The sequence below is a fragment of the Schistocerca piceifrons genome, chromosome X (assembly GCF_021461385.2).
Source record: "Schistocerca piceifrons isolate TAMUIC-IGC-003096 chromosome X, iqSchPice1.1, whole genome shotgun sequence".
Classification (NCBI taxonomy): Eukaryota; Metazoa; Arthropoda; class Insecta; order Orthoptera; family Acrididae; genus Schistocerca; species Schistocerca piceifrons.
The window spans coordinates 34,423,769-34,449,634 of record NC_060149.1 but is presented as its reverse complement, the minus strand read 5'-3'; positions in this window follow the sequence as shown (position 1 = coordinate 34,449,634).

The window sequence follows — 25,866 nt, the reverse complement described above, 5'->3', positions numbered from 1 at the left end:
CATTCGTCTGTAAAGAATTCGTGTTAGTATTTTGCAGCTGTGACTTATTAAACTGATAGTTCGGTAATTTTCACATCTGTCAACACCTGCTTTCTTTGGGATTGGAATTATTATATTCTTCTTGAAGTCTGAGGCTATTTCGACTGTTTCATACATCTTGCTCACCAGATGGTAGAGTTTTGTCATGACTGGCTCTCCCAAGGCCGTCAGTAGTTCCAATGGAATGTTGTCTACTCCGGGGGCCTTGTTTCGACTCAGGTCTTTCAGTGGTCTGTCAAACTCTTCACGCAGTATCATATCTCCCATTTCATCTTCATCTACATCCTCTTCCATTTCCATAATATTGTCCTCAAGTACATCGCCCTTGTATAGACCCTCTATATACTCCTTCCACCTTTCTGCTTTTTCTTCTTTGCTTAGAACTGGGTTGCCATCTGAGCTCTTGATATTTATACAAGTCGTTCTCTTATCTCTAAAGGTTTCTTTAATTTTCCTGTAGGCAGTATCTATCTTACCCCTAGTGAGATAGGCCTCTACATCCTTACATTTGTCCTCTAGCCATCCCTGCTTAGCCATTTTGCACTTCCTGTCGATCTCATTTTTGAGACGTTTGTATTCCTTTTTGCCTGCTTCATTTACTGCATTTTTATATTTTCTCCTTTCATCAACTAAATTCAATATTCCTTATGTTACCCAAGGATTTCTACTAGCCCTCGTCTTTTTACCTACTTGATCCTCTGCTGCCTTCGCTACTTCATCCCTCAAAGCTACCCATTGTTCTTCTACTGTATTTCTTTCCCCCATTCCTGTCAATTGTTCCCTTATGCTCTCCCTGAAACTCTGTACAACCTCTGGTTCTTTCAGTTTATCCAGGTCCCATCTCCTTAAATTCCCACCTTTTTGCAGTTTCTTCGGTTTTAATCTACAGGTCATAACCAATAGATTGTGATCAGAGTCCACATCTGCCCCTGGAAATGTCTTAAAATTTAAAACCTGGTTCCTAAATCGCTGTCTTACCATTATATAATCTATCTGAAACCTGTCAGTATCTCCAGGCTTCTTCCATGTATACAGCCTTCTTTTATGATTCTTAAACCAAGTGTTAGTTATGATTATGTTGTGCTCTGTGCAAAATTCTACCAGGCGGCTTCCTCTTTCATTTCTTCCCCCCAATCCATATTCACCTACTATGTTTCCTTCTCTCCCTTTTCCTACACTCGAATTCCAGTCACCCATGACTATTAAATTTTCGTCTCCCTTCACAATATGAATAATTTCTTTTACTTCATCATACATTTCTTCAATTTCTTCGTCATCTGCAGAGCCAGTTGGCATATAAACTTGTACTACTGTAGTAGGTGTGGGCTTCGTATCTATCTTGGCCACAATAATGGGTTCACTATGCTGTTTGTAGTAGCTTACCCGCATACCTATTTTCCTATTCATTATTAAGCCTACTCCTGCATTACCCCTATTTGATTTTGTGTTTATAACCCTATAGTCACCTGACGAGATGTCTTGTTCCTCCTGCCACCGAACTTCACTAATTCCCACTATATCTAACTTCAACCTATCCATTTCCCTTTTTAAATTTTCTAACCTACCTGCCCGATTAAGGGATCTGACATTCTACGCTCCGATCCGTAGAACGCCAGTTTTTTTTCTCCTGATAACGACATCCTCTTGAGTAGTCCCCGAATGGGGGACTATTTTACCTCCGGAATATTTTACCCTAGAGGGCGCCATCATCATTTAATCATACAGTAAAGCTGCATGCCCTCGGGAAAAATAACGGCTGTAGTTTCCCCTTGCTTTCAGCCGTTCGCAGTACCAGCCAGCACAGCAAGGCCGTTTTGGTTATTGTTACAAGGCCAGATCAGTCAATCATCCAGACTGTTGCCCTTGCAACTACTGAAAAGGCTGCTGCCCCTCTTCAGGAACCACACGTTTGTCTGGCCTCTCAACAGATACCCCTCCGTTGTGGTTGCACCTACGGTACGGTTATCTGTATCGCTGAGGCACGCAAGCCTCCCCAACAACGGCAAGGTCCATTGTTCATGGGGGGGGGGGGGGGGGCAAAATGGCGTACCTTCGTATAATGAAGGTGCGTTCCAAGTAGAGAGGTATCACTGAGTTCCTTTTGGGCGGAAAACCATAGCATAATAGATAATCATAGACGCTTGTAGAATGTCTATAGAGATTTAGTAATGAACACTGTCCGTTCTCCCACGTGCCAGCCGGCCGTAAACACCTGTGACTCCTGCAATGTTGGAGCGTGTGAATACACTTTCGAGGTGAACGAAGGACCTTATTCAGTCACCTCGCTGCACAGCCGGACGTCTCTGTTTGTAGTACTGGCACACTCGTCCACCAGTTGGGGTACTCAAATGTATGTGCCCGCTTTGTTCCTCGCCGCCTAACAGAAGAGCACAAAGAACAATGAAGGATCATCTGTACGGAATTGCTTGCGCCTTACGTGACTGACCGTGATAATGTTCAGTCGAACATCGTCACAGGCAATGATACATGGGTTCATAGCTTTGAACTGTAAAGTAAATGGCAGTCATGAAACTTCCTGGCAGATTAAAACTGTGTGCCCTACCGAGACTCGAACTCGGGACAAGTGCTCTATCATCTTTTTTTTACGACTACCACTTTTTTATTTTTTCTCTTTTTGTATTTTTTTTGTTTTTTCCTTTTTCTATTAATAGGAAGCCCCTTAGGAAAATGGAACTACAAAAAAACAAAAAAATAAAAAAACCTTAGTGCCACCGCCACTTTTCATCATATAACAAAAAAATATGATCCACTTCAGGCGTTGGCTCCCGATTAAACCTACCCCAGAGAGCTGCCTATATACCAGGGGAAATATGGGATATCAAGGTTAGGGCTATCCTTACAAACAAAACAAAATCTTCCTTTTTCTCAATTTTATTTTTATATGTTGAGTCACGGCTTCTCGAAACTGATGTGTTCCGTTCAATTGTTCAGAAATGTTCATTAGTTCAAACAGGAAACCTTCTCTCTTGGCTTGACACATTCCAGCTGCGAGGCGGGTCGTGGAAAGCACTCCCAAGGAAGTTCGAGAAAAATTGTCTGTATTTTGCGTGACGGACAACGACATAAAGACGTTCATTGAGGTATGTCCAAAAGTCGAGTACAGAGTCTACAGTTTGTCCAAATAGGCAGTGAATGGCATGTCCGCGAATCCAATTCACAGCATTGGTCTTTGTCCGAGGAAAATAGTGACGTTCCGGAAATAATAATGAAAGGGGAGTAATCCGATCCGGAATGTCCCGCGTTAGAAATGCCACAATACGACGAATCAAGTGCCAAACCTCCGCCGCCGGTCCGCAAACAAACCGATGTTCGTCATTGTCTGGCACTCCACACGTGGAACATAGAGGTGATTGGGCGAGGTGGATACGATAAAGGCTAAATTGGTTGATTTGCTTACCACTGACAGTTAGGTACCAGACAGATTGAACATTCGTGTCAAGGTAACAGGCGAACACCGCGCGCCGTACATGACGCCAGTCATCCTGGGGGAACTTTTGTTCAATCGGATTAGGTGGACGACCTAATTGTAGGATATTGTATACTGCCTTTGTCTTGAGTAAAAGCTGTCTTGGTAAGGTGAGGCGTAGATAACTGAGTTCAAGAAAGAAGTATCGTATATAATGGAACTGGGCCGGGACATCCGAGATCATCACTGGGGCTGACAGTGAGACCGGTGTATATGCCGACAGGAGGAGACCAGTGAGACTCGTTGGGCAACGTGTCCATACCGTCATCTGGGAGCTGGCAAATAGGGCGCGAGCTCTATCCGGCACGTGAAACAGACCTATCCCACCTCGATCACGGGGAACAGTAAGGGTTGCATAGTTAAATTTGAACAACAGCCCAGAGCTGACGAAAGAGGCCATCGCTGCCAACATGCGACGTGCCACAGTAAGCGGGAAAGGTAGAACTTGTGCTATATGGGGAACTCGAGATGCAATATATATATTGACATATCGAGCTCGTTGAAGAATATCTAGGTATCGAAGGCGATGGTCCACAAGACCTGCTCTGATCATTAAAAGGAAGCGTCGGCAGTCGATGGTGGCTGAACGCCGGAGATCAGATGAAAAATCTATTCCCAAACAGCGAATGGCATCAACGGTGGTGAAAGGTGTAAAGCACTCCACAGGAAGTCCCGTGCCAATGAACATAACTTGTGACTTACGTACGTTTAAAGAGCTACCCGGCGCCTCACCATAAGTCGCTACCCACGTCAAAACAGCTCGAACCTCGTCGGCATGACGTAAACAGATGACTACATCGTCAGCATAGGCCGTGCAACAGAATCGGTAGCGATCTATGGACAACCCTACCAAACGTTGTCTTAGTCCACATAGCAAGGATTCCAAGGAAAAGGCGTACAAAATCACTGATAGAGGCAACTTGGACGTACGGATCGACCTATTTTTATCGGAGGAGTGAGTCTGCCATTGTACATAATCCTAGATGAGGCATCCCGCAGAAGGCGCATCACTACCGTGATAACGGCGACTGGGAAACCCGTATGATGGAGAACGGCCGTAAGGAACGAATGTTCAACCCTATCGAAAGCTTGACTAAAGTCCAAAGACGCAAGTGCCCCAGAGAGACGTTGTGCCTGGGTAACGGCGATCATATCCCTGTAGCGGCATAAAGCCGTGCGGATATTATTATCCCCTCCCAGAGATGCTTGATCTGGTGACACAACATATCGGGCAACGTTTTTAAGTCGTGCCGCCAAAAGGCGAGCGAGTGAAGATTTTCATATCACTGTCAAAGAGGGTGAGGGGCCTATAATCACTGATATTGTTCCCACCATGCAGTTTATGTACAGGAATAATAATTCCTTCCATGAAAGCGTTCGGCACAGGTACGTCCGGAGACATCAGTTCCCGACAGATGGAGGTGAAGGTGGACTCTAACAAATCACGGAAGGTGCGATAAAATTCGAGGGGAAGACCGTCGGGTCCTGGCGAGCGATTGATGGTTCCTGCCGGGATCGCATCGCGGACTTCATCATCAGTCACCTCTGACATCAAGTCAATCGCTGCATCTCCTGGGATACCACCGAAGTTGAGCTGTGAGACTTCCTCGATCAACTCTGGGGAATGTGGAATGGCAGCGTAGAGCTGCTGGTAGTGGGCGTGAAGCACATTCCCTACTGCAGATTGGGTTACGTAGCGGCGCCCTTCTTGGTCTGTTAGGACGTGAATCAATTTTCGGCGTCGATTTTGGCATTCTTGGATGATATGGTACATCGACGGATGTTCATGAGGTATGCGATCAGCAGTACGAGATCGTACTATCGCTCCTCCCAAATGCCATCGCATCCAGGCAACAAGATCTTTGCCATACCGGATCAAAGTTTTTCGAAGAGCAGGTTTTGCACACTGGATCCAGGAGGATATGGTAGACGGGTACGTGGGACGGCGTCTATTACATGTGAACCAAGTGTCTTCTATTAAAAGTCGACAGTCAGGTGAATTAAGAAGTGCCGTGTTCAGTTTCCATAAACCACGTCCGTGCCATGTTGCCTGTCTTGTGAGAACAACATCACAGAAGTAAGCCTCATGATCTGAGAAAGCAACAGCCAAGATTTCAACTTGTCGAGTGTGTTGAATTAGGGATCGCGAGATGTAGATGCGATCCAGTCGGCTAGAGGAGTGCGCAGTGTAGTACGTAAAGCCCAAAAGATCACCGTGAACATATCTCCACGTGTCGACAAATTGTAGCCGCGTGACGACTGTTTCCAGAGCTGCGCATGGTGAGTGACTTGGCAATTGTTCCTGAGGTCGCTGGGTGCAGTTGAAGCCTCCACCCACGACCCAGTCATCGTGTGGTCCCATAAAAATGGGTGTAACTTCATTCGCGAAGAAGGCATTGCGTTCACGACGGTAGCTGGAGCCCAACAGCGCATAAATGTTGACGATGCGTACACCAAAGAGAGTAAGGGCCATACCTCTGCCGTTGGGGAGGTATAGGACATCTTCGGCAGGAAGACCTTCTCGTAAGTTGATGGCAACACCACTACCGGTGTCCGAAGCGGGAGAAAGATGCGCCGTGAAGCCATGTGGTTTTGAAAAATCGGCGTCATGAACTTCCTGAAAAAGCGCAATATCTATGTCCGCATCATAAATCGTATCGCGGAGCAGCGCTAGTTTGTGGGGCGCACGAATGGTCGCGAGGTTAATCGTTGCGATACGATAACGCTGGTGTTGGAGACCCACAGGCACAAGTGGGGCTCCTTTTTCAGGAGCGAGAGGTCGTCGATCGTGCCGGTCCGCTGAAGGGGCTGTTATTGTGGAGAGTTTGTGGGCGCGGGCGCAACCAATGGGGGCGCCCCATCATCAGCACCGTCCACCCCAGTCCCTTCGATCTCCACGTCGTCTGCCAAGGAGACTGATACTGCGGTAGGGCATCGGCTGTGCATATCATCCACGTGGAGAGGAGATGTAGTTTTCGGCTCAGCGGTTAGGCTCTCTTCAACGTCGACCTGTGGGGGTGACGATGCCAGTAAGGAGGGGTGTTGGTTGCCAGTGGTTGCCTGTAGCGGGTCGTTCGTATCAGACTTTTGGTCATCAAAGAGCGGTTTGTCGTCCATCTTCCGGTCTGGATTCCTGGTATCCATCCGTAGAATGGGTTCATCAGTGGGTGTACGCTACGTTTCTTTCTCTTTCGTGTCGATCCTTGTTTTTGAACATGTCGTTCAGGGTCCGATTGCGGGTGGCTTTCGTCTGACTCCGGACCAGTCTGAAGGAAAGCAGAAGTAGGTACCACTTCCGGATCAACGTCCATCTCAGTAGCATTTTCATCACAGTGCTGCGAAGATTCGGCAGGTCAGCATCTGGCGTCTGTGGCACCTCAGAAGGAATCTCATAGCGGTTGCACCTACCTGATCAGACGACGTCAACGGAGCAGGAAGACCCTGTGTAGAGTTGCTACCTTCCTGGGCAACCTTGGCATATGTGACAGGGATCTGAGTGATCACCGCTGGGGACGCTCCCTCGCCGACCGGCGTCTGGATCAGGCGGCGTCGCATGCAGGCGGATCTGACGTGGCCTTCTTGTCCACAACCCGCACATGTTCGGGGTTGGCCGTCGTACATGACAATGGCTCGCACCCCGCCAATTGTCAGGTATGATGGTATATGTTTGTTCAGTTCAATTTTGTCCTGACGCACACCATTAAGGACATGGTAGGTCGTGAAGGTTTGCCATTTTTCCTCTACGTAACCGATGACGTTACCATATGGTTGTAACGCAGAGACAACTGCGTCCTTCGGCACTTCGAAAGGTATTTCTAACACCCTAATCGTGCGTTGACCGTACTCTCCGAGTTCAAGCGTTACAGCTCCGACTTGACCATCAGAGTATTTGAACGTAAGTCCATTGGCACGGCGGCGAATAACATCTTCACTCACCTCGGTGTTTGTAATTTTAATATAAACGACACTACTCGTGATCGAAAAATGGATTCCGATAACGTGGTTAGGATCTAAACGAACTTCTTAACGTAGGAACGTTTCAACTTCATGTGCACGTGGTCGCGCATGTTCAGCTGGGAAGGAAACTTTAAGGGTCGCACGGCGGTAAGCGCTCGATACGTTGTTCACGGCGGACAGACACAAGCGTTAAAGCTACGACGCGGAAGTAAACAAACCCCGGCAGCGGAGCACTGGCCGGCGCGCGGGGCCGTCCGCACGCTCCCACGGCTGAGAGCCGACTGCCATCTGAGCTACCGAAGAACGACTCACGCCCGGTCTCACAGCTTTACTTCTGCCAGTATCTCGTCTCTCACCTTCCAAACTTTACACAAGCTCTCCTGCAAGAGATACACATTTACATAGTATCAGTCTACTTCCAATCGATATATGTGTTACATGTTGTATCTGTGACCGGGAAATTTTGTTGCCGAGAGTGAAACTTTATCATTTTCTTTATCCCTGAACGGTCTCCTTCCCCTCCACCCGTTCTACACAAAACAGAACGACAGAATTTTGAAAGCTGCGACCTATTGTACTGCTTGTAACTGGTATCAACATATGCAGTGTATTACTTTGCAGCGTTGCTGTGTTCATTGCAGCATTAGGAAGTGAAAATACTATTCTTACTTTGATTCCCTGTAGCTGTGTTGTGCCTCAGTCAAACAGCAGACGATCAGTAGTTTTCTATCGTCTGCCAGCGTCATCTAAACATGTATCTGCCTTTAGTTTGTTCGAACGAAGCGATAACAGTACATTCGAACTCAGAGGAAAGTGGAACATAAAATACTAGCTGGTCCCATAGAAATACATCAAAAATAAAATTTCCCTCACTAACAAACATAGGAAAACTACAGATCTGGTGCACGAAAGCATGCACACTAGCGTAAATTCATCTGGTTTTCTTCACGACACGCCACCCGGGATTAGCCGAGCGGTCTTAGGCGTTGCAGTTATGGACTGTGCGGCTTGTCCCGACGGTGGTTCGAGTCCTCCCTCGGGCATGGGTGTGTGTGTTTGTCCTTAGGATAATTACGGTTAAGTAGTGTGTAAGGTTAGGGACTGATGACCATAGCAGTTAAGTCCCATAAGATTTCACACACATTTGAACATTTTCTTCACGACAGAGTTGTCACAAGATTAATGTTGTTGCTTTCCCATTTGATGGCACATCTGTGTAACACAAGGAAGGCTATACTTCCGTAAATACTATTTACGTCTAACATTTGCATTGTCCTACTATAATAATTACCACAATGAAAAGAATATTTGCAACAATCTAACGTGACTACAGATTCGAGAGTCACCTGTCGATTGTATATTGTTGGCGGTCTTTGGTCCTATTCGCGAGCGAGAGAACACACGGTGTGGGTGTATCGTGCCCTCCCGGCGATACAAATGCTCCCAGTTCCGCGAGCAGCCTTTCGGGCACCTCACGCGCTCATTTCTCATCTATGCCGTGAGAACAACTGACACTAATTTATGTAGTCGGCCGCTTGAATTTGCGTCCGCAGCGGCCTGGTTGGCTAACTTCAGTGCTAATTAACTCGGAAAAGACGTAACGTATCGGATTTTTCTTAATGAGTATTCCTGAGCACTACCTACGCCGCAGCACCCTTACAAGCTTTGCGTCGTACTGTTTCTGCCCATCCTGTGAATGCGCCGACGGTTTAAAGGCCAGCCGAAGTGGCCGTGCGGTTAAAGGCGCTGTGGTCCGGAACCGCAAGACCGCTACGGTCGCAGGTTCGTACCCTGCCTCGGGCATGGATGTTTGTGATGTCCTTAGGTTAGTTAGGTTTAACTAGTTCTAAGTTCTAGGGGACTAATGACCTCAGCAGTTGAGTCCCATAGTGCTCAGAGCCATTTGAACCATTTGACGGTTTAAAGGTAAATGCTATGGTCTGTTGTAGTGGCACGCTTATCATGAAGATGCCACACAGTCTCCAGCAACCGACTACAAAGTGCACCTACATGCATTGCAAAACGAAGTCCATTTCAACCTTTCCGAATGTAATAGAGGCATGCGTTAGAGATTGGCACACTCGTTCATCTTTGGGTACTAACTCACTTAAGACCGTTCCTTATTGGAAACCTCCAGTTTTACTCGTTCACCATTCTTCTTTTTTTTATCTAATTGTGAATGATCTGTAGATTTTAGATAAATTTCCAAAAAAAATATCAATTACGCACAAGTATTACTTCTGCATGGTAAAGCATTGACTGCCCTATGTAGACAGGTTCCTTATTTCGATTTCTTTAGCTAAATACATCCATAGAAAGTATCCCATTAGTCGGATGATGTGACGGGCCAGTGACTAAAAGCCAGTTAGAGAGAGGCTAGAGCAGGCTGAATGGAAGTACAGATTATGAAGCCTTATAGATATAAGTGGTGTCTTTTCTGTCATACATGTCCAACAGAACAGATAAAACTCGCAATGAAACAGTTAGGAAACATTCGAGAATAGCTTGGATGAAAGGAATGGAAACGAAACGCGATGGGAATGAAATAGGAAGCAAGCAATGACTCCCAACCATACAGGACATTACGGCAATGCAACAGCAAGAGTTGAAAATTTGTGGCATACTGTAACTCGGACCCGGAGGCTCTGCTTCTCTAGAATGGTGGGCTTAACCGTCTCGGCCATACAGACATGCTTTTCGTCGCACAGAAGTTCCAAATCCCCACCCACCGCACCCCAATGATCTCCACCCATTGATCACTATCCACAGACTTTTGATTCCCATAGGAGTTCGGACGTTGGTTGTTCATTCGCACTGAAACTTGTTCATCGAACAGCCACCGTAAACACAGAATTATAAATATGAGTGGTGCCTTTTTGTTGGACAGGTCCGACAGAACAGACACCATTCATACCTATAACTGTATACGGGGAACGGCTGTTCCGTTCTGTCAGACATGTCTGACAGAAGAGTCGGTTGTTTGATGAACAAGTTCCAGTGTGGGCGCAGAATCAACGAACGATCTCCTGCGGGGCTCAGAAATCTGAGAATAGTGCTTAATGGGAAGGGTCGTCGGGGTGCGGAGAGGTGAACATTGGGCATTTGGATCTGACAGAAAGTGTGTTCGGATGGCAGAGGTAGTTAAAGCAAAAGGTCTAGAGGAGTACAACATCCGGGTTGGAGTTCCAGTCTGGCACAAATTCTCAACCCTCGCCATTGCGTTGCCGCATTGCCATGTGCTGCTGGAAGTCATTATTTCCTTCCTCTCCCTTTCCCATTCCGTTTCTTTTCCCTTATTTTCATGCCAGTTATTCATGTTTACGAAACGACCCACATCGGACCACCACAGCCGTCATTGACTTTGCAGGCAAGTTCGTAATAGTAGCAAGTACAATGTACTCGTCTCCTGTTCGTTTACAGAGGATTGTATATATTCGTATGTTCTTTACTAACCTATATAACTGAAAATAAACAGTCATTTGCCAGTCCAACATTAATGGTTTTCCTTGACAATGTGCCCGTGTGTAAATTAATTTCACATCAAAGTGCCATACTATCTGTGTGGCATGTGAGACTATTTGGATAAATCTGGACTTACGATACAGAGCAGGAGGAGAGAAACTGCATATCAAAATTAGATGCTTTGTATCAGAATCGGGGCAACTAGATAAGCATACAGAGAGGTTGTCGAAACCGTCTGAGTGAAGTGGAATGAGACTCTTTTTCTTTTCTTTAAAACCTTGACGACATAGCACACATCATTTGATGTGTCGGCAGCTGGGCCAACACCTTGTAGCTCGAGATGGCTGAAAATGCACGCTAGACTAACGCAGACGGGCGTGAAGTACTGGAACAGGCTACGTAATTAATTCTATGAAGAAAAGTACGTAGCTGGATTAATACTTATCTTTAATCAATCATTGTGGTACATCGCTCTTGGCTATACACAGGAGACTTTAATTACAATCACTGTAAGGCTAATGGCGCCTTGCTAGTTCGTAGCCATTAACTTAGCTGAAGGCTATTCTGTCTCTCGGCTAATGAGAGAGAAAGGCTTCGTACATCTAGTCGCTAGCTAGGTCGTCCGTACAACTGGGGCGAGTGCTTGTTCGTATCTCGAGACCTGCCTTGTGGTGGCGCTAGGTCTGCGATCACACAGTGGCGACACGTGGGTCCGACATGTACTAAATGGACCGCGGCCGATTTAATCTACCACCTAGCAAGTGTGGTGTCTGGCGGTGACACCACATCATTATTTTGAAGACATTTGCATTCGAGAAAGATAATTGAATTGTGCTTTTTGTGGTCAGTCAGTAATTTAAAGATGCGTTAAAATTTGTACATGGAATCAATCGTCATTTATTTGAGAAAGAGAACTTTTGAGCGAGCGCCGACAGTCATTAACAGACGATACTCAAAGAATATTAAATTCATCAATTCATTAAATACGTATTAATTTACTCAAAATATAAATTTTACACACAAGTGTATTTAAAAATAAATGAATATTGAAGTTCACTACTAGTTCAATGCTCATGATTTTTGCAGACTTCTGTCATTTAACTTGCTACCAAAATAGCTGGCGATTATTGTCCACGAAACTCGCATTGTGTTGTTTTTTACTTAAATCGCTAGTTTCTTTCGCAACTGCATGATATACGACCACTTTTAAGGGGGTGTGCGTTTTGATTGAAAACGTTGAGGAAAAGGGTCTCTTACGTTTACCTTGCGTGTATGAGACACATGAAGTAATCATAATGATAGCTATTGAATTAACTACTAACTGTCTTCTCGAAGAACCATCTCATCGACTATCTCCCTGTGTTGCAAGGGAATGCATCGTGCAAAGTGGATGGCGAATTCCATGGTATGTATTGATAAATTTTATGTTCCGTGATGAACGACCATAAGAAGAGAGTGAAGTTTATGCTGTTCGTGTATTCCTTACTAGTATGTAAGCCGAAGCATGATCTTGAGCCACTTCAGTATCAGATCGTCGATATTGATACCCAGTGTGTGGCTTCACAAAAAATGGAATCTCGTTTGTGGTTAATGTCTGCTGTTCTTTCGAATTAATATTCTGAATCAAAAATGAAAACAGTCACTACGCTGAATCGTTAGGCAGAAACAACAGGCAAAAATATGTAAGGATTTAAGCAGAAATCGATCAGATCCCACAAATTATGACTAATGTAGCTCAACAGTCACTTTCTGATAAAATTATGGTATGTTTAAACAGATCTGATTTGAGTGACAAATTGCTTAAGACAGATTCTTCAAAGTGACGTGAAAATGAAGATGTCGTCAACGCTCTACACCTAGTCATTAAACCAAATGCTGTAAATTATCCGTCTCAGACAGGTGTTAAGTTTATGGAACACCGTAAGAAGGTAATTTACGAAGAAAAGGAGAAGAGGAACAGAAGCTATATATAGCTCAAGTTGTGTCTGAGTTTTCCAATAAGATTCTTCGGTAAACCAAAGGATTTATCGAAGAATAAGTGTGCTCAAAATGAAATGGGATTTTCACTCCATATTTGTCTCACATCGTTTGTAAATAGTAGGTATATAGTTCGAATTATTAAGGTCAGTCTAGCAATACACTATTAATAACGAAGGTAAATGTAAAAAACACTGTTTCATCAAAAAGTTACTTCTGAAGAACATTTTAGAGATAAAAATTAAATAAGATTTTACGGCATTATACCATTTTTTAGATGGAGAGGCACCGCTTCCCGATTTCCCACTGAGCCGAAATCGTGCACACTCCATTTTTGTGTGCAAAGACACCAAAACAGGCGTTACCACAAATAAAATACAGATCCTGAAAAATTAGAGCCTCCCTAAATGCCCTGGTTAATTTTTGGAAGATATGCGAACATCGCATGTTTTATGTAAACTTTTTCACACTACAGTTAAAAAAACTATTATAAGTTATCTCAAAAACTACTCATTAAACAAAGCAGATTAAAGTAAATCTACGAATAAAAAGCAATGGCTACTCGTGTAATCGATCATGCAAGAAAAAGAAAGAACTTGCCTTGCGTTAAATATGTGCTCTACAGTTGATCAAACCGGCGAAGAGATCTGCAAATATCTCTATTTGTTGCCTGAAAAACATGACCGTACTACACATAACTTAACTTTTATATAAGGTACATGATTATAAAAGAAAAAAAACTTGAACTGGGACGAGTGACTAGACAAAAAGAACGAAACTCCCCGGGCGAGACGTACCCGGGATCGAGGAGCGGAGGAAGTAGACCAAGTAACGAGGCAGAGGCGGGAACGAGACCGACCGAAGGGAACTGTGAACGACTGTTCCCGGGAATGAGGCCGACCTCTACTGCAATATATGCCAACGACCGTTATCGGGAACGAGACCGACCGAGACCGAAGGGAATGGTCAACGACTGTTACATAGAAGTCGTTCCTCGGACTTTTCTTTCACTTTAGTTAACCATTCCATCGGACCTGTTCGTTCACGAATGACTCATCTCCATTATGCATAGCCGGCAGAGACTATGCCTGTTAGCTTCGATGTTAACTGGATACAATGTGCAATCCACATAGAGATCCTCTCTGTATTGCGCCTCGGATATCTGAGACAGGTTCTGCCCCGATTTCGGCGAACTCCACACATTTAAACGGTAGAATATCTGTCCGGAACTGGAAGGCATTAGCGAGCTTTGTTCAAAGACGGACTGGTATCAAGGCTTTCCTCGGAAGGTGTCTAGGCCATTTTCATTTCTTCCTTCATCTCGCACATCTTTACAGTATGCGCGTATCGATGTTTGACGTGTTTTATCCTTTCTAAGCTGTGTGTAATCTAAATTTACTTTGCTCGTTTCGCTGTTTCCCTACACTTGTGTTGCAATTTCATTTTTATTCTGTCGTAGTTCTGCTAACAGTTGTTTCAAGGAGTAACGAAGGTTAACGTGTGTGCCTAAATGCGAAATTACCAGGACCACATACTGTGAATGTGAAATCCATGGGCTTCAAACCACGTTGAGCTTAAGGCTTCTCCCCCTCTAATGTGATGATTCTTTCTAAACAAAACCAGTTGCTGGCCGTTGTGGCCGAGAGGTTCTAGGCGCTCCAGTCCGGAACTGCACTGCTGCTGCGGTCGCAGGTTCGAATCCTGTTTCAAGGAGTAACGAAGGTTAACGTGTGTGCCTAAATGCGAATTACCAGGACCACATATTGTGAAGGTGAAATCACGGGCATGGGTGTGTGTGATGTCCTTAGGTTAGTTAGTTTTAAGTGGATCTAAGTCTAGGGGACTGACGACCTCAGAAGTCAAGTCCCATAGTTCTTAGAGCCATTTGAACAAAATCAGTTGACTCACCTAGTATTGGTACACGATAACCTATCTTTGTTTGATATATCTTCTCACTCCTTCAGACCGATGAAGTACATGGTCTGAAATCTAAACTTTCAGCCTGAGCTTATGCCATCTGCTGTTATGAAAGATTTAAGTATGTGTAAACAATTTCTCTAGTAATGCTAAAAGGTTCGTGCAAAATACAATTTCATCTCAGTTTTGTCTGTTAGTCGTTGTATCTACTTGGTCATTGTACCGAAATGTAAGATAATCAAGTAAACTGTACCTTCAATGTCTTACCATTCCCTTTTGTTTTTCTGTCCTCTAACTATATACTATGTGTGCACATATCTCTGCGTCGTCATCCCCGATAGCTGAGCGCAGTCTGCCTTTAGCAGGGCAACATAGCGGACGCGTCCGTGTTCATCGCATGCGGAGAGCGAGCTCGCTTTGTTTACCTTCTGACGGCGGTTGCTTAAGTGCCAGCTAGCCGTTTACGATCCATGGCGAACCGTTTTACTTTCTGCAACGATTATGCCCGACCCAAAGCACTCGAGGTGGAGTGTTTTCTGCGAGAAGAAGTGAAGATCCCGGCAACCGACATCATCGGCATATATTTTGCGACCGAACCGCCGAATCTTTCCATCAGTAAATGGGGTATGTTCTCAACTGACTCGGTTGTTTTAACCCCCTCCACTGACGGAATGACCCGCTTCCTACTTCCGTATGTATAAAGCCAATACGGACTTGTAGCTGTCACGCCTTTGCGCTTACTGCTACGTATTTTAACCGTAAATAGCTCAGTCCTAATGGTAAGAGGTAGTAGTGAATTCACGTTATTAATCTTCGAATACAGCGCAACTGCCACAAGCTCAGCTCACTTATACTCCACTACTACCCTCGCCATTTCACCACATTAAGTAGGTGCTACATGAACCTTGCTAAATTCACTTGCGTATACATTTTTGACCGTTACTCGCCAGTATTTACCTAATGATTAGTACACTCCTAACCGGACTATTTCCGAAAGAGCTGTGATGATTGAACGGGTTCGATCCACGGCCTACAGTGCCCTACAGTTCACACGGTAACACTGCCTACCTGACCCACTTAACTTGTAGTGAGCTTATGTATCCAATCACCACTGCTAGCAGCAGTGGATAATCCTATCAGCACGACGAGAGCAGCAGACTTACCGTCGAATCCTCCTGAAAATACTTATAACTACGGCCGCCAGCTCTGAAGGAGCAAAAGAATAAATCAGTTTTTTGGCTCGTTTCAAAGTGAAACGGCTTGAGTTGAATTTAAACTTAATTCTGAATATTACTATTTCTGATCATTCTAGGTGATTCTACAAAGCAAATACTCTCTCAATTTCTGTGAGTTGGCTAGGTAATTACTACCAAGACAATTTATGCAACTTAGGTTAACAAAATTCTATCCTTCAACTTATTTAATGATTTTGGATATTACTCTTTGGACAATTGATATAGAATTAGTTAAGTGACTTTACTTGAAAGGTTACTCAGAAAAATTTAAGTAACTATAAATAGGCGACTCATTCTGGTGTGACCATTGCTCTTTTCAACATTCTTATACGCTAAAGTATTCTACAACCAAAAGAATTGTAAATGAAAGAGGCGATGGTGGCCTCAGTCTAATTTCACTATACTATGTTTGAGGTTACTACACTTTACAATGAACAACATGCGTCGTAATTTTACTCATTACTATATTCTGTCCTCTGCACTTGCATAAAAGAAACCTGGTATTCTCCTTTTACATGTATACAAAGTTCGACTTAACAATTGCAAGCAGTCTTGCCTTGGGTAGACGTGTCGGTGGTGGTGGTGAGATGCATGTGGCTAACGCAGCTCTTCACGCCTCATGCCCTCAATGGCGGCTGGAACTACGAGCTGTAGCACTCGTATAAGCTACTGCACGTCCGCCATAAAATCTGGGCGCAGGAATTCTTACAATCAGCCCCAGTGGCATAGAGACGGCTTCGACAGCCATTCGTCGCGTTCTACTCCACGAACGGCGACGATATTCACCTCTTCGCTGTTGCACAATCACTTTTGCGTGAGCACAGTTACGCACGTCCGATCACGTCAACACTCCCCAGGCCATTTCATTGTTCAGTCCCTGTGTCTCCAGCTACCTCTAGCTACGCTCGTATCACCAAGAGTGGGGACGTTCCCCTACCACCTTTTTACCGAAATCATTTAGTATTTAAGAATATTTATATTTATTACCCTGGAATTCATACCAGTCATAATAATTTACTACTAGCGCTTTATAACATTAAATCATACAGTAATAACTTATAATTACCAAGAAAAAGAATACATTTGACTCCAAGAGCTTAGTGCATTGTCTGACAGGTAGCGCTAATTCCCAGTTTCGCCAATAGATGGCATCAGGGTGCACTCCCTGGCAGTCTCACACCAGCGCGCCCGTTTCCGACGCGCGGGCTCCAAATTACTGTCAGCCCACCATCATTTCAGTTCCGTTACAATTTGTCGATCGTGAGCAGCACGGTATATGTTAAAATCATTAACGACGCGGCGTGCAAACGCATCCTGCGCGAGACCAATCAGGGGCTGCGCTCCTGTCATGCTGATGGCAATGTGGCGGCGGTAACCATCGACCACGCTCGCTTAGGTATGCGCACAATACGTATTTTCGAATTGACATTCGAACTTCCTGCTGAGGAAGGCGTCGCGGCACTCCGACCATACAGCACGAAATGGTTCAAATGGCTCTGAGTACTTATGTGATTCAACTTCTGAGGTCATTAGTCCCCTAGAACTTAGAACTAGTTAAACCTAAATAACCTAAGGACACCACACACATCCATGCCCAAGGCAGGATTCGAACCTGCGGCCGTAGCGGTCTCGCGGTTCCAGACTGCAGCGCCTAGAACAGCACGGCCACTTAGGCCGGCCCATACAGCACAGTCCATGGCCACACTGCGGAGAAGTGGACACTGTTTCGGACATATCCTGTCCTAAACGGGGTCCGACAGGTTACCATTGATCTCCGAAGCCACGTCCACTCCTATTTACAAATAGGCGGATGCCGTGCGATAATTATATACGACGGCCAGCCTCGGACCTGTTCCGAGTGCAGCAAAGAATGCCTACAACGGCATATTACGCAACTTCCATTTGCCGAAGGACCACCCACGTCGCAACCTACGGTGCTATCGGTGACCTACGCCGCTGCTCTAGCTTCTCCTGCCGCTTTGCAACGCTGCCCGGGCGCCACCAACGACACCACCTACGAGCCCGACCAGACACCGACGGAGAGCGCCTCGGACGGCCCCCCGCCTCGAACGGCCATCGACGCCGCTCCGACGATGCCGACGCAACCTGACGCTGACCCTATCCTCGGCAACACGATGGAGATCGACTCGCTCATCGTCCCTACGGCGGCCTTCCTACCAGAACGATGCGACTCCCTTCCGCCGTCGGACACGGAGGGTCGCACAAGGAAACAGCGTTCTTCGAAACGTCGTAAGTGAAGGATCCGCACCGCTTTCGGCCAAGAGGAGATGCTGCACGTCGAGGATGACGCAACCGTCGACCAGCACGGCGCCCCAGAACCCTCTACTGCTGACGAAGACGTTATGAGCTCGGAGACATCCACCGGTGTGCCTGCTCCCAACTCCCCGACGCCCTATGCGGACGCTGAACTTAATCATTAACATATCACAGGCGACACTACGTCACGCACCATTACATCATCTTCTGCAGACAAAATGGACGATACACCGGTGCCAGCTTCCACGGCGTGGCACGAGGAGGAGGTCGAGGAGCAGGACCCGTTACGGGACCCTGCGGCGTTGGGTCCCTGCGGGCAAGCGGGATAACGTTCCACTGCGATGCCCACACCCTTGCGCGGACGGCAGAGTGGACCAGCCTCCAGCAGTCCGCCACAAGGCCTACCTGATAGCAACCATCAACACCAACAACATCCGTTTCGGAGTGATAATCCAACTTATGCAGGAGATGTTCTCGGCTTCTGATGTTGATCTCGCCCTCCTGCAGGAAGTTACTTGGCCAGTCTCCCGGACATGAATGGATATAGCGCCCACGCCTCCGCGAGTGATCCTATGGGTCGCGGAGTGGCCATCTACGTCCGACACGGGATTTCTGTGACCGTCGTCACCTTCCTTCCATCAGCTCGGGGTATGGCACTCACTGCCACGGGGACACGCATCATTAATGTCTACTCTCCCTCAGGCACCGACCGACGGCATGAAAGGGCCCTGTTTTATTCCGAGGAAATCGCCCCCTGTTTTTACAGCCATATGACCACTGCCTACTAGGGGTAATTTTAACTGCGTTCTGCACCCCAAAGATCAGATTCGACTCTATACAACATGCCAGGAACTACGTATAGTGGTACGAGACCTCATGCTTCACGGTACCTGGGAAGTTCAACACGGCGACCGTTCTGGCCGTACCTACTAGTCATTCCACAAGCCTACTAGACAGGTTATATGCCCCAAAAACTCTTAGATCTGCGATACGGGGCGCCGAACGCTGGCCACTGGCCTTTTCCGAACATCGAGCTTACATCTGTACGGTCCTCCATCCGCCGCAATCTGTATGGCGCAGCCGTGCGCCATAGAAACTAAATATATCTCATCTGCATGACCTGGCATGTCGTCAACAATTCACTATGACGTGGACAGCCTGCGAACGACGCCTTCCCCGCTACCGCTCGACATTGACATGGTGGATGGCCTGCGCCAAACCAGCGATCCGGAGGACAATGATGAGATACGGGAAGGACATGGTCGACTGGCATAGCAACACTGTTTACTTCTATTATGCGATTCTCCGAGATCTGGACACTCAGCCTCCAACCCCAGACAACCAGTTGGAACGGCAAAGAACTAAGGCGATGACAATAGCGCTGTCACGCCGGAAATTGCAAGGGGTGATGATACGGACGCGGCGCCACTAGAACGCGAGTTTAGAAATTCCATCCATGCATTATATAGTGTCCGACGAACGACGGTGTCGTCGGCAGATCATCAGCACTCTGACCACGCCTCATGGCATGCGGGTGACCAATCAGAATGGCATCGTCCACACATTTGTCGAACTCTACTGTCGTACTTATAGTGCAGAGGATGCTGAAACTGCAGCAGATGACTACATTTTGCGTTACGTCACGCGCACCCTCCCCCCACACGGAGGCGGATGCTTTGACAGTGGCGGTTACGCGAGACGAAATCGACAACGCAATCGACAAGGGTGCAGTCAACAGATCGCCCGGTATTGACGGCTTACCGACTGAGTTTTACCGTACCTTCCGGAACATCATGACACAGCAGTGGAGGACTATGTATCAAGAACTGATGACATCCGACCAAGCAATCCCACCCTCCTTTGCTGAGGGCATCATCATTCCGGTCCACAAATCAGCCCGTGGTTCGATGGTCACGAGCTACAGACCGCTCGCCCTACTCAATGCCGATTACAAGATTTTCGCGCGCTTACTGGCAGTGCGGCTACGAACAATACTCCCTCATATCCTCTCCCCAGAGCAAACGACGCCTGGGGGACAAGCTAACATACATTCTTCCACAGGAGAATGTCGCGACTGAATTGCGATGGCGGCGGCCTGCAGACTCGGTGCAGCGGTCGTCGCTATAAACTTGGACAGCACCTTCGAAAAGTGCGCCATCGTTTCCTGTTTCGGTGGCGGACCGAATGGGCATCCCCCCTCCGTTCCTCGACGTCCTGCGACGTCTTTACAACAGTGCCAGTTCACGTGTCCAAGTCAATGGACGTTAAGCAGGGCCGGTACCCATCTACCGTTCCATACGGCAAGGGTGCCCCCTCTCTACCCTCCTGTATGCCATTGCTCTTGAGCCCCTCATCTGGGCCTTGACAACCAAGCTCTCCGGCCTCACCCTACGCCAACACACTTTTAGCTGTCTGGCATATGCTGATGACCTCCTCCTCCTCATTCGCTCCGGCTGTGAGATTCGAGCAGTCCTCGAATTGATTACCCGTTATGGGGCTGCCACTGACAGTGCCATGTATGTCGCCATATCTTCTGCAATGCACATTGGACGAGGCCTTCAGGAAGGTGAAGTGGCACCCGTGCCGCTTGGCGGTACCTGGGCATTATCTTTACATCCACGGTCTCACGCATTTCCGTCGTCTGTCACATGGCATCCGCAACGACGTCCGCCAGACCCTCTTGCGCCGCCAGGACACACTTCAACGCGTTGAGTTTCTTAATCTTTATATGGCATCAGAATTGGTCCACATCGTGCATGTTCTCCCTCTGTAGTCCCAAGCAGGGACTGCAGCGACGCAAACTAAGTTTGCCAGGGGCACGCTCACTGGGGTTAGCTCGGTGAGCAGGCCACAACAGTAGGTTTATATATGAACTGGCACAACTGTAACGCTGCGGAGTAGATTAGAATTAGAGTACATTAATAAACTAGATTAATCTTGTTCATAGATATGCCAGTACTTGAGAGCTTTTTGTAGCAATGCTGCTTTGTTTTCATGTTGTATCACATATAGACCCACTAATTAGATAAGGCAGTGGGTTTTGTTGTATCATTATATTGTACATTGTACTGTAGCAATATTGATTTTTTTTAAAAAACTAAAAGTTCTCCCTCTGCCAACTGCAATTGGGCGCAACCTTTAGACGGCTTTTGGCTATTATCTCATGGATGGTGCCATGTTTAAAGTCCGTCATGAGACACTTAACCTGCCCCACGAGATGGTGGCGTCGGGCTCGTCAGTGTCCGTATGCGAGCAGCAGCTTTCTATATCAGTAACACGAGAAAATAGTGGACTGGCCGGGGCACATCTCTAACACGCAGCTTGCTTGAGGTCCTCCTGCCTGCTTCCACCTCACCACCGGTGTCTGTCATCCATATCGAGCCTCATTTGTCTCATATTTCGACCTTTTTCGTCGACTACAGTTACATACGTACCAGTCTACGAGATACGCGTCCACCCAGGACTAAGGATTTTTACAGCCTGCTACTGCGCTATGCTCCCCGGAATGTGATGGAGACCAAACATCCCTCCATGTGGCCCATAGTGTGGACTACTGTCCACCAGCTCCTCCTCCCTACGAACGTCCAGGCACTGTGGTATCACACAGTCAACAGGAAATTTGCCACGAAACAGCAACTGCGCGACATTGACTTGTCAGATTCCCCTCTTTGTCTCCTTTGCCAGCAACTGGACACTGATGACCACCGTCTGACATGCCCCTCTTCGCAAGATGTCTGGCGCTTCGTGCAGCAAATCATTGCCTGCTCTTTCCGAGTGCCATTAGACACAATCGAACCTCGAATGTTTCTATACCCAGAGGACAAACATTTTCCCGCCGCCAAATCTCATCCTATTACGTGGGTCAAAGGGTGGGCGGTGGCTTATCTATTTCATGCGGGACCTAAATCCCGCCACCACTTCTGGACCTATTTACGAACAGCCCATGCAGCTCTCGAAAACACGTCACGTTACCGAACACTTTTTGCTAACTATCTTCGAGTGGTCTTAGTTAGACCTCCACTGAGTTGGGGGGTGCCTGGCTAAGAGGGCACCTACTCCTCCTCCCCCGGCGGTGTCCGAGCTTAAGCCGCCTATGATCGATTCTACCACTGACCTCCGCGGATGGGAGAGCGCGTTGCAGATTGCACGGATTTTATTTCTTTTTTCTGTTCTTTTTTCTTTTCTTTTTCGTTAACTATCATTTACACTTTTTTTCTCTGTCGCCTGTGTGTTCCACATAATTTCATAATAATAGTGAATATTACAAAAACATAATGCAAATAAATAAACAACAACAACGCCTTGCACTTCTGTTGATTTCTGTCTCTCCCACCTCCCTATGCCTCACAGGCTCGGTGGTGGTGAGAGGGACATTGTGGCCAGGCCTCGGGTTTCGACCCCTGCCCACTTTGCCCCCCCGAGCCCCCATCAGTCCAGTATCACAATTTTAAAAAAATGATCAGCGCGAAAAAAAAACAAAAAACAAAAAAAATGGTCAGCCTGACGGAATGCCGTCCTAAGGGGCCCGGATTCGATTCCCGGTTGGGTCGAGGATTTTCTCCGCTCATGGACTAGGTGTTGTGTTGTCTTCACCATCATTTCATCCCCATCCGGCGCGCTGGTCGCCAAATGTGGCGTCCAATATAATAAGACCTGCACCAAGGCGGCCGGATCTGCCCCGTAAGGGGCCTCCCGGCCTATGACGCCAAACGCTCATTTCATTTCATCTCTGCGTCCAACCTTCCTTCATTCCTACGTGTGTTTACCTAGGCAGGGCAACGAAGTACATAATTTGGCCCAGCACAGCATACAGATCCATTTCAAAACTTCATGAAACAGCTAAATAGCTACGCAGGAAGCGGCTCACTTTGGCCGGTACGTTGGTACGAAACATCGGCGATATAACGTATCTGAGGTATGTACAAACCATCTGCGCTTTATTTATTGATCTGATCCCCCGGAGCCGGCCGGGGTGGCCGAGCGATTCTAGGCGCTACAGTCTGGAACCGCGCCACCGCTACGGTCGCAGGTTCGAATCCTGCCTCGGGCATGGATGTGTGTGATGTCCTTAGGTTAGTTAGGTTTAAGTAGTTCTAAGTTCTAGGGGACTGATGACCTTAGTAGTTAAGTCCCACAGTGCTCAGAGCCATTTGAACCGTTTTTTTTTTTTTTTTTTTTTTTTTTTTTTTTATCCCCCGGAATGTATGAAGACCCGATATGATTCCAAACCAGTCACTTGTTTATGGATTAATAATGGCATCATATCTCTTCCAATTTACTTGTAACGCGCTTCGATTCACAGGTGTTCATCTTGAGACATAAATACTTACGAAAAACTTAAAAATTTAGCTTCCTGGAAGATTAAAACAGTGAACTCAAGCTCCAGTTTAACTAGAGACGTTTGTCTTTCGCAGGAAAATGCTCTACCTGCTGAGCTACCTAAGCACGACTGACGATTCCTCCTTACAATTTTACTTCCGTACCACATCCCCTACATTTCAAACTTGACAGAAGCTCTCCCGTTGAACTTGCAGCACTAGTAGTCTTGGTAGATAGGGTATTTGGGGGAAATGGCTTAGCCACAGTCTGCGGGGTGTTTCCAGAATGAAATTTTCACTCTGCAGCAGGGAGGCAAAATTTTATTCTGGAAACATCACCCAGGCAGATGTAGGCCATGTCTCCGCAATAGCCTTTCTTCCAGGAATACTAGTCCCGCATGTTTCGCTGGAGAACTTCTGGGATATTTGGAAGGTAGGCACGAGGAACTGACGGAACTACAACCTTGAGGATTGATCGTCAGCCGTGCAGAGTGAAAATTTCATTCTACTTAAACATCGTTTACCACGCTAAGACTATTAATTAATTTCTCGCTTATTTATTAAGTTGCTATGGGACGCACATTACGTCTGTATCTGTCTTACTACTACTGTGGTCCAGCATTTGTTCTTGTATAACAGAAGTTTCCGACACGATTTTGAATCCAGTTTCATTCATTTATACCAAAACATCAACAGAAATTCCAGTACTAAGCTGTTGACAGTTTTGTTAGAGGTGATATCAATTTGTCATCAATGTCATTATGTTTAGCATACCATTGTTCATACTGGCTCATCAGTCATTATAGCAAGCAAACTAACCTACAAGGGGTGGAGAAAGATACGGAAACTCTAAAACACCAATACCATGCCTAATACGACGTAAGAAATCCGTTCACTTTACACAGCTTCTAGTCGTCTAGGAATGGATAAATACAGAACCTGTAGGGTTATTATAGGAATCATATACCATTCATCTTGCCTAATAGTGGTAAGTTCAGATAAAGGTGATGGACGTGGACAGCGATCACACACTTTTTCTTCAGAACAGGCCAAAAAGACTGAATAATACGAGTATTTAGGTTTGTTCATCCCATTTCATACTGAAAACCATACCTGTAGGACGTGAGCTGTGTGAATAGCGGCCCTGTCGTCTTGGGAGAAAGCATCACCACTGGGGAACAAATATCGTACAGTCGGATGGACTTAGTCTTCCGAACCAGACACATAACCCTTGGCAGAAACGCGGCCTCTCACAGCAACCTTGAAGCCCACGGAATACCACGATATAGTGACAAAATCTCCACCTCCTTCACTCTTCACAGCAATTGGTCCATATCATAGGCTATAGACGGCATACACCAGACGTAAACTCGGGCAGTTGTTGGAAACTGTTTGAAAAAAGGTTCATCCGTCCAAATGATTTTTCTCCATTGCTTCATAGTCTAGGTTTTATGGCTTCTCCACAACATTTTACTGTTACGGGCATGTGCATAACTCATGCGTGGTTTTGGAATTTTTCCTCACCCTGAAATCCTCAGCTTATGGAGCCCTCTTCGTGTTGTTTTGGTGCTGACAGGGTTCGCGAGCGTGACATTCAGTTCCGCAATCACTTTTGCAGCTGTAGTTCTCTTCTTTTTCGTCACAATCCCCTTCAATGACCATTTTCACAATCAGGTAACACACAGACTCGTCACCATTCTGAGAGTCGCTGTTGTTTTTCCACTTTCCATGTATGCGGTTTAGATCTTTGATACGGTTCCTCTTGAAGCACTAAACAATTCCGTTACCTTGGTTCTACATCTACATCTACATTTATACTCCGCAAGCCACCCAACGGTGCGTGGCGGAGGGCACTTTACGTGCCACTACATTACCTCCCTTTCCTGTTCCAGTCGCGCATGTTTCTCTGGAAGAACGACTGCCGGAAAGCCTCCGTGCTCGCTCGAATCTCTCTAATTTTACATTCGTGATCTCCTCGGGCGATTTTAAGTAGGGGGAAGCAATATATATTCGATACCTCATCCAGAAACGCACCCTCTCGATACCTGGACAGCAAGCTACACCGCGATGCTGAGCGGCTCTCTTGCAGAGTCTGCCACTTGAGTTTGCTAAACATCTCCGTAACGCTATCACGCTAGCCAAATAACCCTGTGACGAAACGCACCACTCTTCTTTAGATTTTCTCTATCTCCTCTGT